This window comes from Sitophilus oryzae, unplaced genomic scaffold, assembly GCF_002938485.1.
Source record: "Sitophilus oryzae breed Bouriz unplaced genomic scaffold, Soryzae_2.0 scaffold_1657_pilon_pilon, whole genome shotgun sequence".
NCBI classification, from domain to species: Eukaryota; Metazoa; Arthropoda; class Insecta; order Coleoptera; family Curculionidae; genus Sitophilus; species Sitophilus oryzae.
The window spans coordinates 1,393,790-1,409,943 of NW_022146344.1; the positions used below are offsets into that span (position 1 = coordinate 1,393,790).

General features: G+C 30.3%; 1 protein-coding gene across 1 annotated transcript in view; it reads left to right on the forward strand.

Annotated features, from left to right (window-relative positions):
- Positions 1 to 4,149: 4,149 nt before the first annotated feature.
- Positions 4,150 to 16,154, forward strand: part of LOC115880766 (ion transport peptide) — an 84,853-nt gene continuing 72,848 nt past the window's right edge. The window contains exon 1 of the mRNA XM_030898051.1: positions 4,150 to 4,446. The gene's annotated coding sequence lies outside the window, so the exon portion shown is untranslated. The remainder of the gene's footprint in view (positions 4,447 to 16,154) is intronic.

Consider the following 16,154-nt stretch of genomic DNA (forward strand, 5'->3'; position numbering starts at 1 on the left):
CCTACTCTTTTGAGGTAACATTGAGAATGTCAAAATAACATGTATTTTTAACTTCTTATATTTCCTTACAAAGTTGAAACCCTTTTACAACTGTACTAGTATATGAGTGCGAGTAGATAACATTGTGAAATATTTTTTAATGTTAACTACAAACTTTCTACAAAAATGTCAGTCTCAGTATTGTCCCAGAGCAATACTTTGTTCCTTATAATATATTTTTTTTGTTTTGGTAACAAATTTTATTAAATATTAATTTATAATTACATTAAATATAATTTTATGATATTTGAAGAGTTCAAATTTATTCCCTTGATTCAAAAAGTTTATAATTCAAAAATATTAAATAGAGATAAGAGAATAATTCAATTTCATATTACCTCAGTACTTTATTTTATTTGGCTCATTTTTCAACTAAAACAATCGATACTTATATTAGCTTTTTTCGGATTCTTGTTATTACCGATTCTGAACCGTCCTAGAACTCTGCAGCGCATGCGAAAATGAAATAATGTCTTCATATTTCCTTCTGCGCATACGCATCACAGTTCTAGGACGGTTCAGAATCGGTAATAACAAGAACCCGAACAAAGCTATTAAGATAAACTTAAAAAATACCATTTTCGGAATAAATAAATGCGCATGCTCATAGCTTTGACACTGTCCAGTTATCCACCAATAGGAGTATAAAGTTTAAATTGCAGTTTACCTCCAGCTATTAAACCTGCTGACTTCTGTAGGAAAGTTCATTATTAACTTTTACCTAAGGATTAATCCGAACCTATAAAATTGACCGTATCAGGATCGTCTAGTTTTTCATATCTCGAAAATTATTTATTATTGTGTGTGAGTGTCGTGAGTTTTGGAAGAGGATAGAGATTTTAACTTTTTTCGCGCAGAAAACCCCCAAAATGCATATTTAGGCTCTTACTCTCCGGATATGGATAACAACATGCCATCAGTAGAATATAACAGTATATGTATTCTTTGATAAAAGGATTAAATATCAGGGTGTACAAGAAGTTATCCACGTCTTCAAATGAACTTATTAACAACTTCTTTCCACGTGTTAAAGTTATTAAAAGACCATACGGAGTGTACGGATGTCATCTATGTTTCCAGATGTGAGTAAAACACGCCATACCTTCAGAATCACAATAATTGTTAATTGCAGTAAAATTAATTTAATAAATCAACCAAATCTCATACAGGTTGTTTCAAAAAACATGTGCCATCTCTTGTAGAGAGACTGATGCCAAACTTTCTAAAATATAAAATAGTTTTTCTTCTTTTTTTTAAATGAAACACCCGTTATTATTTCTTTGTTACATGGAGAATTAAAAAATAAGCATATATTGTATTTCATGCATTTTAGAATTTTTAGCGGTTCGATTTAAAAAAACGAAGAAAAACTATTTTATATTTGAGAAAGTTTGGAATAGAATTTTGAACACCCTGTATGGTTTAAGATTACGATATTTATAGCAAAGTTAAGTACAGACCAACTATAGTAAATACCTAGTATACTTTTGATTTCAGGACATTTCTTGTACATATTTTTAAACGTTTTTTTTTCAAGACTGAAAAAAATATTTTTTTATTATTATTTCTAAAACTACCAAAACATATTTAATATCTAATATATTAGGATTATGTAAAGTAATCAGAAAGAAAGCCAAAAATGGAATAATACAGAGTGTCCTATTTAAAAAAAATCATCATGATCCACTCACACTTTTTTGAGCCATCTTGTAGAAGTTAAAATATTTTCCTGAAATACATTATTATACACACTTTAGGTTTGCACTTATCCAAAATTTCTAAGTTATTTATTATAGGAGCTACGAGCTACAAATGCGCGACGCATTGTTGCCGGACCCATATAATGTACTTAGTAAGAAAAACTTTGAACCGTGGCAATCCCTATAGGGGGTAGGCCGGGTAGGCTCATCTTTAGGCCTACTTAATTGACTGTCTTAATTTGATCCCAAAAATTAGATTTTACTTTATTTAATAAGTATGATACCATTCCATCGAAAAAAGAACGACGTCAAAGACGGTTTTGATTGGGGGATTGACAATCGATGATAATTTTGACGAGATCAAACCCTAAGCCCTCCAGATCATTTACTTGGCCTGTAGTCTTCTTTATTTTTTAATGGCAGGTACTGCCAGTTGGCCTTAAGAAGATTGTAATTGATTTTTACAGTAAGTAATAATGATTTTTAAACGGTGTAGTTTAAAATTCAAGACAAAATAATCTTTTGGAAACAGATTTTTAGAGAACGTTTAGATTTTTGGGTGTTTGGAAACTTTCTATCCTTTTTTTATTTTTCTATAATTAATGTTAATTTTTGTAAAGTTTTATGTCAATTTACAGTAAATGACATCTAGAGATTGACCTCGTTAAAATTATCAATGATTGGCATTCCGCAGCCGTCTTTGAAGCCGTTTTTTTTTCGATCATGCGGTACTTTAGGGGCGACGAGAGCTAGTTCCAATTTCTTGGTAATACGCAGAAAAAACGCTGAATAATCTTGAAAGCTCTTTTCTGTAAAAAAATGATAATTGCTGTTTCGTTTTTCTGATATTTAAAAATAATGAATAATCAAAAAAGGTATTTTACTTTTGCAGGGCTAAAATGAAAATGCAACGTCAATATTCAATTGCATCAATGAGAATGCCAAAAGTTGACATATGATATATCATTCTATTCAGAATGTCATTTTCTATCGAATAAAGTAAAAAAATACCGACGGTGCCATTTAAAGATCAAAAGTTGTAGTCATTTCCGGTGAAACAGGAAGTGACCAAAAACAATTGAATATACCAATCCATCCTAATTTATGGCATATACTAACATACCAAATCTCGTTTTTTTTATCTGAAAAAATAAAAAAGTTATAGGGATGAGCCACTTTTTAGACGCACCCGGTATTAGGATTATGTAAAGTGATCAGAAAGGAAGCAAAAAATGGAACAATATACAGAGTGTCCTATTTAAAAAAAATCATCCTGATCCACTCACACTTTTTTGAGCCACCCTGTAGTAGTTAAAATATTTTCCTGGAATACATTCTAATACACACTTTAGGTTTGCACTTATCCAAAATTTCTAAGTTATTTATTATAGGAGCTAGGAGCTACAAATGCCCGACGCATTGTTGCCGGACCCATATAAAGTACTTAGAAAGAAAAACTTTGAACCGTGGCAATCCCTATAGGGGGTAGGCCAGGTAGGCTCATCTTTAGGCCTACTTGATTGACTGTCTCAATTTAATTATAAAAATTAGATTTTACTTTATTTAATAAGTATGATACCATCCCATCGAAAAAAGAACAACGTCAAAGACGGTTTTGATTGGGGGATTGACAATCGATGATAATTTTGACGAGATCAAACCCTAAGCCCTCGAGGTTATTTACTTGGCCTATACTTTTCTTTATTTTTTAATGGCAGGTACTGCCAGTTGGCCTTAAAAAGATTGTAATCGATTTTTACAATAAGTAATAATGATTTTTAAACGGTCGGTGTAGTTTAAAATTCAAGACAAAATAATCTTTTGGAAACAGATTTTTAGGTGAAACTTTGTATCCTTTTTTAATTTTTCTATAATTAGTGTTAATTTTTGTAAAATTTTATGTCGATTTACAGTAAATGACGTCTAGAGATTGACCTCGTTAAAATTATCAACGATTGTCATTCCGCAGCCGTCTTTGACGCCGTTTTTTTTTTATCATGCGGTACTTTAGGGGCGATGAGAGCTATTTGCAATTTCTTGGTAAAACGCAGAAAAAACGCTGAATAATCTTGAAAGCTCTTTTCTGTAAAAAAATGATAATTGCTGTTTCGTTTTTCTGATATTTAAAAAAAATGAATAATCACAAAAAAGGTATTTTACTTTTGCAGGGCTAAAATTAAAATGCAACGTCAATATTCAATTGCATCAATGAATATTTCCATCGAAAGTATCAATTAGTACGCACGTTGCATGCGTTTTTCCCGCCAATTTTACGAGAAAAAAAAAACAGAACGCAATGGGATAATTAACAAGAAAAGCCGTGACTGGTGGAGGAGTGTGAGGAGTAGGGGGCAGAGTAGTAGATTCCTATAATAACTTGGGTCATGTATGCGGTCCGCTAGTTGTTAAAATCAGCATCCAACAACCATCATCCTTCGGTGAAAATCCGTGGAACAAACCGCCGCTGCACGCTGCTGGTATATCGCGAGGAAAAATAAAAACAAGTGACATTATAGAGCGAATCGTAGTGACCGTTGCGAACCACCGAGGCCGTATACGTTTCGTCGTTTGTATCAGTTTTCATCGTCAGTTTTCTTTCCGGTTTTTTACTTTTTTCCGAAAAATTTTGCATCTGGTGATCTGATCAGAAGGTTCAGTTTCAACAGTCGCTTGCAGGAAAGTTCAATACAAAGGACATATAAACCAAGTAAGAGCATTTAATATTTTTTGTATATCGCTCTTTTAATTTATAGATACAGAAAATATCCAGAATTTATATTTTTTAAGTAAACCTTAATTTTATTTACTTATACATATTAATCTCACTGACCAATAGTTTAAAGTAAATACCTAATATAACAGATCCTGAAAAATAAATGAAAGAAAACCTAATAATCATTTCAGAAGAAAATTCAGAATCCATTTTTCTATGTACTTACCTAATCATAAAAATGGAATGATATTATTTAGATCAATATTGATGAATTTGTAGCTATTTACTATTAACATTATTAAATTATATAATCAAATAATTAAATCTTAAAATTCGGTAAGAAAGTACTAAATAAAGTATTTTTTGTATAAAAGATTAGACATAAGTAGAAGATGGTATCTGCCATTCTTTGTTTTAATACACTTAAATTAATTCATTCGATATCTAGACACTTTTAGTTTTATTTTAAATCATTGTTTTTTTGTAATTCGGATTTTTTCACATTGAATCAAGCATTAAATTAAAGTACTTAAGTAAATTAAAAATTAAAAGATATCAGTGAATTTCGTCAACAAGGGTATTCACCAAGGGATTCAAAACCATGCAGACTGTAAATAGAAAACAATTAATTATTAAGGATTAATAAATACTATTGATGAAACAAAAAACATATTATGGACGATAAGACAGGCACTTTAATTATGTATGTCTCTTTATTTAAATTATTATATCTAATTTTCTATATTAGATTTGTTTCTTATGGTATTATGAGATTTTTTTTATTTTTTTAATGGCTTCTTGAATCACCTAGTCGATCTAAGTTCCTTAATTCTTAATTTATATTCAATGTGGATAATTCAAGATGAAGTTAACTACTATCAAATATGATCTCACTTGCTGACACTGAAATACCTGCATTTTGCAGAGCAAAAAAATGTCTGTTAATATCAGACATGGAGGATTTTTTATTATTAATATATTACATTAATTTAATTTATATCTATGTAGTGCAAATATTTCCAGGGCTGGCAGATCTCGACAAAAGAAACGTATTTTCTCTTTGCCGTTTTTCAAATAAATCCAAAATAAACCAGTTATTTTACTTTGAAAATCTAAAAAAAAAAAAGATTTTTGTTCATATTTTGAGAACTACTGTTTTTTGGGTTTTCTTTTTTGTAAATTTAATATACCTACTACCTATATTGCCATAATATTAGGATTTTTAACTAAAAATTAAAAAAAATCCAATTTTTTTTTCGAAAAATGCCGTTTTCTGGGGTCGCTATGTGTTTCTGAGGTTGAAATATACCACCCCTAAAAATATTTGCACTTATTTATGACTCACCCTGTATATTATTTCTCAAAAAATAATAAAAAAAAGAAACTTAATACAAATTAAAAAGGTATCTTCTACAAAAATCAAGTTATCATAGATCAAAGTTTCAGGTTATGATCGAAGAAAATGCAAAAATAGCTGATAATGAAAAAATAGCAGCTAAATTAAAGCACCTGACAAATATCCGCAAATTGCAATAAAAAACTATTGTCGTAGTCCTAAAATTGTCAAAGATACATTTTGAATGTGATATCTCGGGTCACAAAGTTGCATCAGCTTGAGAGGCTGAAATTGTCAATCACATTATAGCACGAATTTTTAATAATGAAAAAAGTAATAATTCTACTTACTGAAACAAGTCTTGTGCGAAAATAATTTATTATTAAATATACACCGGGTGTTTCTCAAAAGTGGCTCACCCCTATAATATTTTTATCTCTTCAGATAAAAATAACCTGAAATGTGGTACCTATGTATATTAGCATATGAAATAAATTAACATTGATTGACGTATTCAGTTGTTTTCAGTCACTTCCTGTTTCACCGGGAATGACTACAACTTTTGATTTTTAAATGATACTGTCGATATTTTTTTTTACTTTATTTGATAGAAAATGGTATTTAAATTTAGTGCCATGGCCATAAATGTACCGACAATTTGACTAGAAATACCAATTGGGGAATTGAGTAGTACCAAATTAGTCGTAAAAAATGCTTTTTCCAAAAATGCTAATAAGCCACCCTTGTTCCATTTGAAAAAATTCAGTTATGATTAAAAATACGACATGAGCAACTTTTAACCGACCGTTTTTTTATGGGGGGGGGGACACGAAAAAGATTAGTAGATCAAATTTTTGATGACGATTTATTTCTTTTTTAAAAATATTAGACGATCAAATTGTTGTTAAAATTTAAAATACGATTTTTTCTTAAGCAAATATGTAAAAAGTTGACATATGATATTATGTCATTCTATTCAGAGTCATTTTCTATCGAACAAAGTAAAAAATACCGAGAATGCCATTCAAAAATCAAGTGTTGTAGTCATTTCCGGTGAAACAGGAAGCGGCCGAAAACAATTGAATACGTCAATCAATCCTGATTTATGTCATAAACTAACATACCAAATCTTGTTTGTTTATCTAAAAAAGTTATAGGTGTGAGCCACTTTTGAGAAACGCCCTGAATGTATATTCAATAATTTCAAAAATAGCAGGTTAGTCGTGACTGACTAAGTTAAGAAAAAACTCAAAATTTAAGTGAGAATGCAGTCAATAATCACCACATAGGCTAATAAAACTACTTTTTCAAATTTGTCTTTTTTATCTTTTTTTTGTCAAGCTTTCGAGAATTTTATTCCCATCATCAGGACAGTTTCTAAAATGTATAAATAACAAAGGCATTAACATTTTAAAATTGTATAACAGAAAAAAGACAAATTTGAAAAAGTAGTTTTATTAGCCTATGTGGTGATTATTGACTGCATCCTCACTTAAATTTTAAGTTTTTTCAATAATTTTAAGTAAATAGAAGTTGGTAAGTATAGTGACTATTTATGGCAACAAAAGTATAAAGAATAGATAAATGTTTTCATTTGAAAATGTATGTGTTACACTCATTACAGTTATATCACAGATTATTCAGTACCAGCTGGTCATCTTTTTGCTGGCTTGTTTTTAATTATTCGCGTTTAACGTGATGGCTGCGTCTATTCTCCTACAGATATCAGTAGTCATTGGAGCACCAATCTCGATCGTGTTTTAGACGTAGTTACAGTGGAGCTGACAATTAACGCGACTCTTATATAAGCGAATATCTACATAGATACGCAGAGTTCCATGAAAAGAATCTCAATTCGGCAGGTTGGTTATGGATAAGCTGTGCCGATAATAATAATAGCTCCCGTATATAGCGTTTAACGCCTTGGGAGTAGCAAGGTACAGCTTGCTATACTAGAGCCGTTCGGTATCAAGGAAGGTAATGTGGCTAGCACTACGCTTCAACCGCCTATTATTACCGCAGGATTGTGAATCCCAAGTACTCATTTAAGGCTGAGTCGACCTAGGTACCCAAACTATTTTTATTTTAATAAAAATAGTCGGCTGATGAAATGCCGGGTGTGGGATTCGAACCGACTACCTTGAGATTGGTAGACAACAGCCTGTACCTCTACGCCACCGGGCACCTTAATAATTAGCTGTGCCGATACTATTTAAAAATTATATATGATTCCTAGAGAATGATGAGTTATTGCCCTTTTACATTTTTTTTTGATAGTGGACAAACTTAAAAACTTGAACTGATATTCAGCATTAGTTATCTATCACATATTACGAACATTATAGTCAAAAAAAATTTGGGTGTTTATTTCCATTTTCTTGAAGATTTATGACTTATTTTTCTTGACTATTTATTGGATAATTGAACAATTTGAAATGGCTTGGAAATAAAGATCGCTGTCCTTTTATTTGTAAAATGAAGAATTTAATCGGACGTCGTTCTATTCAATCATATTATTATGGTATAATCGAGGGTATAATTAATTTATATGTATTTACCGAGCTATCTAATACCGTATGATCGAAAAAAAAAACGGTGTCGAATTGGCTTAGAATTTAACATCCATGACATTCCTTATATAATTTTACATATAAAACGACAGCGATCTTCATTCAATAGCCATCACTGACATTTTTTTTCGATCATATTGTATTTATACTTATGCTGTTAGTACTGCAAATTTTTCAGAATATTTTCTGTGATACAAAACACTTGGTCTAAATAACAAAACATATTTTTCGTTTTGTTTCAAGGGGTATTTCTGTCCCTATTTCTTGATTTAAAAATCTTCCTGTTGTCGTATTGGATGCGATGATAATGATGATATAATTGACTGAAGCATTTAGACTTTAAATATTAAACTATACAAATTAATCTTTAGTTTTATAGTAACTTAAGTAAAACGCACCTATATTTTTCAACTTAACTAATTCCTTGTGTCCACAGAACTATGACCAGTTTGTTTTATTACATTAAGTACTATTATTATCAAAGCTAAGTAATAATTAAATGTGCCGATATAAAGGCTGGCGTATTTAAAAATTAAAAAAATCAGAATTACCAAGGCTTGACTGAATGATTGTTGTAAAAAAAACAGATTTGGTATGTTGGTATATGACGTAAATTAGGATTGATTAACATATTCAATTGTTTTTGATCGTTTCCGGTTTCACCGGAAATGACAACAACAATTTTTAAATGGAACTCTGGGTATATTTCTACGTTATTCCATAGAAAATGAAACTCTGAATAGAATGATATATCATATGTCAACTTTTGATGAAAAAAAACTCGTAAAACTGTTGGTGAAAAATGTAAAAAAATATTAATCATTTGAGTGGTTTGTTTCTCCATAAAAAATAGCTTCGTAGTTTTTTGATTTTAAACTATAAATGTGCTTTTATCAGAGTAGCAAGGGTAATTAACGTTGTTTACATTTTTTTTACAGCAAACTGATAACTGATGAATGATCATATATCAATAACATATCTTATTGTTGTATTATTATTAAATATAAAAATACAATAACATTTATAAATAATATTGACATTATTGATACTGATAATAAATTTTACCTAAGCATTTAGACTTTAAATATTAAACTATACAAATTAATCTTTAGTTTTATAGTAACTTAAGTAAAACGCACCTATATTTTTCAACTTAACTAATTCCTTGTGTCCACAGAACTATGACCAGTTTGTTTTATTACATTAAGTACTATTATTATCAAAGCTAAGTAATAATTAAATGTGCCGATATAAAGGCTGGCGTATTTAAAAATTAAAAAAAATCAGAATTACCAAGGCTTGACTGAATGATTGTTGTAACATACATGCAGATCAAATTATAAATTTGTTACATATACAGATACAGATATATTTTATTTTGCGGTACTTTCCCTAGGTAATTATAAATATTTATAGCCACTGGTATTATGACTAATACCTACCTAACTTTTACTGCGAAATCGAATAAAAGATTATGTATTTTGCCAGTTTTTGATCGTACTTTAAATTGATAACCAATGCAAAAATAAAAATAAAAATAAATATCTAATAAATTCTAACATATTAAAACCTAAATTTTGTAAAATATAAGAAAAATAATAAGGTTTCCAGGGGTAAATCTCTGGACAATTGAAACCTGAAAATTAAAATATATCAATCAACTAAAGTTATAACATTTTTAATTATCTTTAACAGATACGTGCATTCAAGCTCATTTAAGGTTATTAATAAAAGTTATCATTTTGATCTGATGATAGTCATCATCATCATTTTCAGCTTATTCAACTATTTCCAATTATTATGGTGTAGCCTCCCTCACATACTCACTTTGTATGCTTTGTAATATCATGGTTCCATCTCAGATTCGGTCTTCCTCTAGGTCTTTTAATTCCTCGTGGGTGCCATTGGGTACCATGCTGTAATTCTTGTGGCCCATCTATTGTCCGTTCTTCTTGCCAGGTATCCTGCACATTGCCATTTGAGGGATTTGACTCTGTGGATGACATTTATTACCTGGGTCTTTTCTCGTATCCACTCTATTCTCTTAAAGTCTCTTTTGGTTATTCCCAGCATAATTTCGTTCCATTGAGTGTTGTGCGACCTGCAGTTTCCTTATGATGTCCGTTTGAAGTGTCCAGGTTTCGCATGCATAGGTTATGACTGGTTGTTACACATTGGTCGAATGTTTTCTTCTTTAGATAGAGTGGCATTCTAGATTTGAATATGATTGAATTTCTTCCATAAGTACTCCATGCTAACTTAATTCTTCTATTGATTTCTGGTAGTAGAGATCACGAGCTGCATGTGTATTAGTTGTTCCAAAGATATATGTTCTTCTACTGTTTCCAGTGTTGTGTTATTTATTAGAATGCCTTTTCTTTCTACTAGTTCGTTGTACATTACTTTAGTTTTTGCTATATTAATTTTAACACCCACTTTATTGTTGGCTGTTCATTAATTTGTGCTTGTATTTCCTCACAACCATTGGCAATCAGGTTGTAGATATTCTCTATCTATTTTTAATGTTTAATTAAATAATAACAATTCTTTGTTGGTCCAGTTCAGTTGACGTATGACTGATGACAGTACTCTATCTTAAATTGTTCTTTTATCTATACAGGGTGGTCCGAACTGTATTCCGGAAACTTCGGCAGCATATTCTGCAGATAAAAATAAGTAAAAAAGTTCGTATAATTGTATGTCCTAAAATGATTAGTTTCGGAGATACAGGGTGTAGAAGTTTCATTTTTATTTCGATTTTTTTTAATTAATTTCTGAAGTAACGTCAATATTTCGATGAAAATTGGTGTTTGAAAGCTTTTTAATACGAGAAATTTGATTTTGATGTCAATATGACTCCTACACGTAGGGGGCGCCACCTACATGTGCTTTGACTGTTTTGAAGAGTAATAAATTTTCGTCCGTACCTGTATAAAACTACTAAGTAAAAAAATATAAATTTACGACGGTTTTTACGTAAAAAAGGTTTCTTGGTAAAAATCGCTACGAGTAATGGTTCTCGAGATATTTGGAATCGAAATTATCAATACCTGTCATCATTGACATAAATTAAACATGTTGACAAATAGTTATTAGACTGAAATCATAAAGTTGAAATGTTTTTGTGCCAAAAGTTCAACAGAAACTCTTATCATAATTTTCTCGCAGAAAAAATTAATTTAAAAAAATTAAAATTTCCCAAATTTATTATTTCAGTCAAATAATTATCTAGTCAACGTGTTTATTTTTTTGTCAATAATGACATGTAATGACTATTTCAATTCTAAATATCTTGAAAACGGTTGCACGTAGTTATTTTTACCAAGACATATTTTTTACGTAGAAAGTCACGGAAATTTATAATTTTTTACTCAGTAGTTTTATACAGGTAGGGACGAAAAGTTATTACTCTTCAAAACAGTTAAGACAGATGTAGGTGGCGAGACAAAATCGGCCATATTGGTCCTCCGAGTATGACTCATTCTGTTGTCATTTTTATCGCCCCAGTTCGCCAAATCAGAGGCCAAATTCGAGTGTTCCGAAAATATGGTTAGCTGTGCCGCTTGTGGCTATTCCCCTGACACCAAAACTAAAGATGATGGTGTTACATTTCACAGGTAAGAATTTTTAAGCCAATAAAAGCTTATTTTATTTAACTGCTTTGTAAAGGTTAACCTAACCTACAAAACTACAAATGACAAAGCTTGCCTAGAATCATAGGCGTAACTTAGGGTTTGTGTTTTGACTGTTTGGGTTAAACACTTGGATATTGATTATCATATTATTATAATATATTTCAGAGACAAATTTTTAACTGTACAAAACTACAAATGACAAAGCTTGCCTAGGATCATAGGCGTAACTTAGGGTTTGTGTTTTGACTGTTTGGGTTAAAAACTTGGATATTGATTATCATATTATTATAATATATTTCAGAGACAAATTTTTAACTGTACAAAACTACAAAAAGAAAATACTTTCATTATTGGGGTTTAAGGTGACCCGGGGTTAAATATGACAATAGGTATTTTCAATAATCTTTTTAAAATTATACTTTTGTTCTAGCTTTCCTAAAAATCAGACGAGAAGATCGCAATGGGTAAATTTTGTCAAAAACCCTGAGTTTATCCCCAAAAACAGTAGTGTACACACAATGTATACGAAATTAATTTTATTTAAAGGCCAATAAATTTGTATTTTTGACTTTTTATTTATTTACCTTTTCCCATCCGTTTTCCCTTTTTTTTAGTTACATAATAATATGTAGGTATAATAATATTACCTATGTTCAATCACTAACTCATTTATAATCCGTTAAATATAAACAAATTAACTCTATATTAAATAACATAAAAGTAAAAATTTATTAAAACTCTGACCTGCCAAGGTTTATCATTTTATTTTTTTTGTGACATTCATAATTATTACTCTACGCCACTGCTACATCGAAAACAGGTCGACCACGTGGGTCGGCCATATGCAACCTCCACTTTGATCGCAGCGATGTGACGTTAAAGCTCGTTCCTTTGTTTTTTTATTCATTGAGTTTTATACAGGTAGGGACGAAAAGTTATTACTCTTCAAAACAGTTAAGACAGATGTAGGTGGCGCCCCCTACAATTAGGGGTCATATTGACATCAAAATCAAATTTCTCATGTCAAAAAACTCCCAGACAACAATTTTCATCCAAATATTGACGTTACTTATTAAATTATTTGGAAAAAATCGAAATAAAATTAAAACTTCTACACCCTGTATCTCCGAAACTAATCATTTTAGGGCATACATTTATACGAACTTTTTTACTTATTTTTATCTGCAGAATATGCGGCCGAAGTTTCCGGAATACAGTTCGGACCACCCTGTATATTTAAAGTTTGAGTAAATGAAAATTCCTATTGTATATATTTGTGTGGCGCCATAGAAGAGATATTATACACCTAGAATTTTAAGAAAACCATATTCTAAGAAACTGTCTTTCCTATGTATATTTAATGAAATTATTATTAACTTCGTCTAAATTTTACTAAATTTATTTATTTTGATGCCAACGATTTATAAATTAGACTCTATAGGATTTTTTTCGCAGTACCTTTATTTTTTTGAGAAATAAAATGTTTAAAAATTACCAGAAAATCTAAGAAACTATGAAGCGTAAATGCTTCAGAATAAAACAATTTATATCTGCTTATATAAATTGGCGCCACAGGCGTAAAAATTCAACACCTGTTTTCGAGGAATATAAATAGAGTTAAAGTAGTACCTACTGGAATTGACAAGAAAATCAGAGTGAAACTGCAACCACGCACCTGTTGAGTGTAATAAGTAATAAAAGTTCAGAAAATCAATTTTACCATGATTTATAATCTACCCAAAAGCAGTGGTGTACTTAAAAATATTAGAGGAATTAGTCGACTTTTATATCTGTTTCAGAATTTTTAACTTTGATGAGAGGATAACAACCCTCAGATATAGAAAAGAAATTTTACCTAGGTAAAATTTATTATCAGTATCAATAATGTCAATATTATTTATAAATGTTATTGTATTTTTATATTTAATAATAATACAACAATAAGATATGTTATTGATATATGATCATTCATCAGTTATCAGTTTGCTGTAAAAAAAATGTAAACAACGTTAATTACCCTTGCTACTCTGATAAAAGCACATTTATAGTTTAAAATCAAAAAACTACGAAGCTATTTTTTATGGAGAAACAAACCACTCAAATGATTAATATTTTTTACATTTTTCACCAACAGTTTTACGAGTTTTTTTTTCAAAAGTTGACATATGATATATCATTCTATTCAGAGTTTCATTTTCTATGGAATAACGTAGAAATATACCCAGAGTTCCATTTAAAAATTGTTGTTGTCATTTCCGGTGAAACCGGAAACGATCAAAAACAATTGAATATGTTAATCAATCCTAATTTACGTCATATACCAACATACCAAATCTGTTTTTTTATCTGAAAAAATAAAAAATTTTTAGGGGCTAGCCACTTTTGAGAGGCACCCGGTATGCATACCGTAAAGTAAAAAATATACATAGGTTTTTTATATAAAAAATGTATTTGGTATAGGTTATAATTGTAAAAGTATTTTAGCCAAACTAAGTATTTATAACATACTAAGATACTAAAAAATGTATCTAAATACAAGATACAAGATAAAATTAAAAAAAGTATTTCAAATATAAAATGAAAATCTTATATCTGTATTTCAAATACTTGTATCTGAAATAAGTCACATCCCTGCTTAGGGATCTCTAATTGATTAAAGGTAGTTTTGGTACCTTCTCCCCTTCGGCCACGCCACTGTCTAGAACTACTCTTCGAACACCTGGGATCTGACCACTGAAACTATTACAGAAAAATGCGATAATATTATTGGTCAAATAAAAATGTTAAAAATCTGGAACATTAAAGTTCAAACGTTTTAGATACCGACATGTTTCTAGAGTTTTTCAGCATGATTTTAGTGGCACTCCGTCTAGGGTCATAATTTGAAACTAGAACACATATTTTTTTCTATTTAACCCGTTAAAATAGTTTTTTGCAACAGAAATTTGAAGAAATATTCGTATCAACTTGTTGCTAATAAAAATTGGCGACAGATATTTCAATGTTAATTTCAAATTAATTTCACGATAATCTCTTTAATATACCTGACCTTACAGGTGCTATTAATTTACAGTAGAAAAAACTGTAACAGCCATACAAGTTATATAACTAAAATTACATACACTTTTCGTGAATATATAGGTATTTTTTTTTAAAAAATCAACACGTTATGTACCTTTTATCCTTCAAGTACTTGTCATAAAATGTCCACCTTTGACTTCTGCCAAGTCGCTAAAGGCCACCTGTTGGCCTTTGTGTTCATTTAGTCCAGTAAAGATTCTTTCCACTCATTTAATTACCTTTGACATTCATATAGGTTTTGTTTCCGGAAAATATACTTCTTCCGGACGCTAAAAATAAACCAAGTCAATTGTTAGTAACCAAACGTACCGTATGATAAAAAAACGGCCTCAGCGATGGCTATGAAATGAAGATCGCTGTCATTTTATATGCAAATTTATATAGGAAATGTCATCGATCGTCATTTCCTATCCAAGTGGTCGCCGTTTTTTCGATTTTGCGGTAGTTTTTGACCAATTTTTATTTCTAAGGTCATATCAGAAATTGAAAAAATAACTTATTATCATCAATATTTAATTTAATATAAAAACTGCAACTATGTACAAAACAGCAATGTGTAAAATATTTTTAGCCGACCATACCAACAGGTACCATACCTATTAAGATCGGCAATAAAGATCGGCTATTAAGATCGGCAATAAAAAAGTTTTTTTAATTTCACTCAAAATGAGTTATTTGGGTCATAAATGACTTAATACAAAATATTTTCATGGTGTCTATCTGTCTGTCCGACGATAACTCAAAAACCGGTAAACCGATTTTAACCAAATTTGGCACAAAAATACTGTGGCACCCGAGAATCTGGCCATTAGTTTTTGGTGGGGTTGGTAAGGGGGTATGGGAGGGGGTTAAAAATTTTAAAAAATCGTAACTCCTAAATTACAGTAGCTAGCGAAACGCGGTTTTCAATTTAAGATTAGGAATAATATTTGCAACAAAATTTGTAATAACATCAAAATCAGTCAAAGTCGCAGTTTTTGAGATAATTGAAACTAAAAGAACTGCCTACCAACTTTTTATTAACATATTTTAGTATGGGCGGCTGTACATGCCTCCCGGCGCCAATCTTTTACTTTATTT